Raw genomic sequence first — 4,054 nt, forward strand, 5'->3', positions numbered from 1 at the left:
ACCGCAATAACGTCAGAAAAGAACTTCAAACTGGTTTACCAAGAGAAGAGTTTTCGAAAAATCAACCATGCCAAACCACAAGTTCACAGGGTTTTGGAAAGGTAGCCAAGAGCAGGACCTTTTCAAGCTTCCTTAGCACTATTAACCCACTGATCTGGCATGAAATAAAAAGCCCTGAAGTATATAACTTGATAGGGCCATGTTGGATAACACCAACTACCCAGCTCTGCAGGCAGGAGTCAGTGCGGAATGGTTAACCTCTTCCCTGCTCCTTCCACAAGGAATGGATTCCAAGTGTTATCTGCCCCAAACCATGCTGGTTGGAGGACAAGTTATCTTGAGTGGGAGGACACTCAGGTGAACTCAAGACAAGAGTTATAATGAAGACCCACATACCACATTTTTAAATATTTAAAATTTGTAAATTACATTCTACACAGTTAACTAAAATATGTTCTATCCTCCTACCTTGACAAATAAACCCTGAGAACAACATAGAAGACTGGGTTCCAGTTTGGAATCCCCCAGCACTTTGCAACATGGTGCTCAGGAAAAACCAGTCCCTGCCATTTTCCAGGAAATCTCCTCCTTCTCTTCTCACCCTTGACTCCATCCTGTACCAAGAGTGTCTTACGTACATATATATGTAGAAATCCTAGCCCACACATCCAAGCTGCACCATACCCCTCACAAAGTGGTGCCCATTGGCTAACTCTCCCAGAGGCACAGTTCATCCTCAGGGACAGTCCATCCTGAGGAAGAAATCTAGGCAAGCCCCAGAAGCAAGTTCAAGACCATTCAAACAGGGAATTATTGGGTCTAGAAGCATGGTCTTGAAGGAAGGGTTTGGGCTTCAGGTGAGCTCCTTCCTTTGGTCCCATGGACCAGGTGTCCTAGCCAGAGAAAGGCCAGAGTGGAGTCTTCTAAAGGGTGGGGACTGGGTCAGAAGCCCCTCTTAGTTGCATCTAAAGACAGTACCATGGAAAGTGACTGTGGTCCAGGTACTAAACCATGGTAACAAAGAAGAAGGCAGCTTCCAACACTTCAAGGTAATAAAGCCATGACCAGTATATCTTAAAATATCTTCTACATTTACATTCATACCTCACATGATCTCGTCCAGTTTTATGAATTTCAATATCATCTCTATGCAAACCAAAGCTGGGAAAATGTATTGCCGTCACATCTGTCCTATAAGAATTGATGCAGGAAGTTCACCAAGTAGAAGGACATTGAAACTAGAAAAAAACTTGGAGCTATATTAAGGAATGAAGAGAACTGGAAAATAAAAATAAAACAAAGAGGTATAAATAGTAAGACAATATTAATGATAAAGTTAAATCCTAAAATAAATTCATTTAACCCAAAATGAAGCAAGACAAGAGGAAAGAGAAAAAAAGAACAAAAAAAGAAAGAGAAAAAAGAACAAAGAACACATGGTATAAATATAAAATAAATCACAAGATAATAGACTTAAACATATCAAATAGATAAATGTAACTGGTCTAACCACCTGCCTTAAAAGGCAGAGACTTTCCAAATAGATAAGAAGGTAAGACACAACTATATAATGTCTAAAGAAACCTAGTTTAAATAAAAAGACACAGGTAAATTAAAAGTAAAAGGACAGAAAAAGGTATATCACAAAACACTAAGCAAAAGATATCTGGAATGGCTATATTTTTATCAAATGAAAGAGAACTTACAATAAGGAATATTACCAGGAAAAAATAGGGATTATTTTATAAAGGGGATCAATTCATCAGAAGGATATAACAATCCTAATTTTGGAGTATGCACCCAATAATAGAGTTTCAAATATAGGACACAACACTGGTATTTGGAATAAATTTTTTTTAAAAAGAAATAGACAGAGGCTTCCCTGGTGGCGCAGTGGTTGAGAGTCCGCCTGCCGATGCAGGGGACGCGGGTTCGTGCCCCGGTCCGGGAGGATCCCACATGCCGCGGAGTGGCTGGGCCCGTGAGCCATGGCCACTGAGCCTGCACGTCCGGAGCCTGTGCTCCGCAACGGGAGAGGCCACAACAGTGAGAGGCCCGCGTACCGAAAAAATAAATAAATAAATAAAAATAAATAGACAAATCCACAGTTACAGCTGGAAGCACTAGCATACTCTCAGTGAAAGTAGAATTTGATAAACCTGTAAAGATACAGAAGACCTAAATAATGCTATCAAGCAAGACTAACCTAATTGACATTTACAGAACACTACCCAAAACAACAGCAGTATATACCTTCTGTTCTATTGTTCATGAAACATTCACTAAGATAGACCATATTCCTGGACAGAAATCTGCCTCAGTTATTTAAAAGCATTGAAATCATACAGAGGTTGTTTTTTGAACAAAAGGGAATTCAATTGGAAATCATAACAAAAATATATGGATAATGCCAAGTTTATAAATAAAACACTTGGAAATTTAAAAATATATTTCTAAATAATTCATGGGTCAAATAAGATATCATAAAGCAATTAGAAAATATTTAACTGAGTAAGAATGACAACACAATGTATTAAGACTTATAGGATACAGTTAAAGTAATGCTTAAAATGAAGTTTATTTATTAAATGCTTATATAAAAAGGAGAAAGGTCCAAAACTATTTATCTAAACTTTCACATTAAGAAGCTAGAGAATAAGAGTAAATTAAACCCAAAATAACATGAAAGAAGGAAATGATAAAGATAAGACAGAAATCAATGAAATAGAAAAATGATAAACAATAGAGAAAATCACTAAAGCAAAATCTGACTCTTTGAAAAGATTAATAAACTTGACAAATCTGGACTGATCAAGGCGAGAAAAGGTTCAGATTACCAATATCAGGAATGTAAGATGGGCATCACTGCAAGTCCTACAGACATTAAAATTATAACAAGTTCATATAATAACCAACTTATAATGATAAATTTTAACGCAAATTAAAAATTACCAAAAATACCTCAAGAAGAAATTTTAAAATCTTTATAGTCCTTTATCTATCAAAGAAATTTAACTTATAATTTAAAATTGTACCCACAGAAAAGATCCAGGCCCAGATGGTTTCAATGATATATTTTAACATTTAAGTAAGAAATTATATCAACCATAAACACTTTTTCAGTAAACAAATGAGGAGAAACTACTTCTCAATTCATTTTATGAGGCCAGCATTACCCTGATTCCAAAAACAGATACTTCAAAAAGGAAAAGAAAGCAAAAGTAACAGATGAATATTTCTCGTGAATACAGATGCAAAAATCCTCAACAAAATTCTAGCAGATTAAATTCAGCAATATATAAAGAGGATAGTATGTTATGACTATATGCAATTTATTCCAGAAAAAAAATGATGTTGCAGAAAATGCATCTATTGACACAGAAATACATTTGAAATAAAAATTGGGGGGAAATATCAGGTCACAAAAAGCATCTCTTTAAAGGGAAAATATATAAATGTGTGCAAATAAAAAAGGATCTCAGTGACTTCCATAAGTTTGATGGAACCATCTGATCCCAAACCAGAACAATGACTTTATGTAAAAGTAACAATTGGAAAGGCTTCGGTGAGCTCAACAGCAAGATGTACTGGAAACACAACAAATGTAGTTATGAGTGTGGTTAAGGCCAAAGATATACTGGGCTCTGGGTCCTGAAGCACATGGTAACAGCTGAGAGTCAGCTCCTGGAAGGTAAAGAGAGTAAAAAAGTTTCATGTAAGATAGGATTGCCAGCATCATTGCCTGACTAGAAACTTCTCTCTCCATGAAGAGGCTGCAGAAAATTCCTGCTAACCATTTGAGCCAATGGTTTAAGCCAGCTGTGGGCCCAGGAATAAAACAGACATAAACTTGTGATCTGGAGGTAAACCAAGCCACCTTGGGGTTATCTTGGGTTGGGGTCCCCAGAAGCAAAGTCTTAGATGGGTTGATTGACGTACTGAGAGAGTTCTCTCAGGAGAAACCTATAATGACATGAGGAAAGCACTGTCGTGTAAAAGAAGAAGAGAGGCACAGATTATCATTCAGAGAACTCCTAGTCTCAGTCTGATCCCA

The sequence above is a fragment of the Orcinus orca genome, chromosome 8, assembly GCF_937001465.1.
Source record: "Orcinus orca chromosome 8, mOrcOrc1.1, whole genome shotgun sequence".
NCBI lineage: Eukaryota > Metazoa > Chordata > Mammalia > Artiodactyla > Delphinidae > Orcinus > Orcinus orca.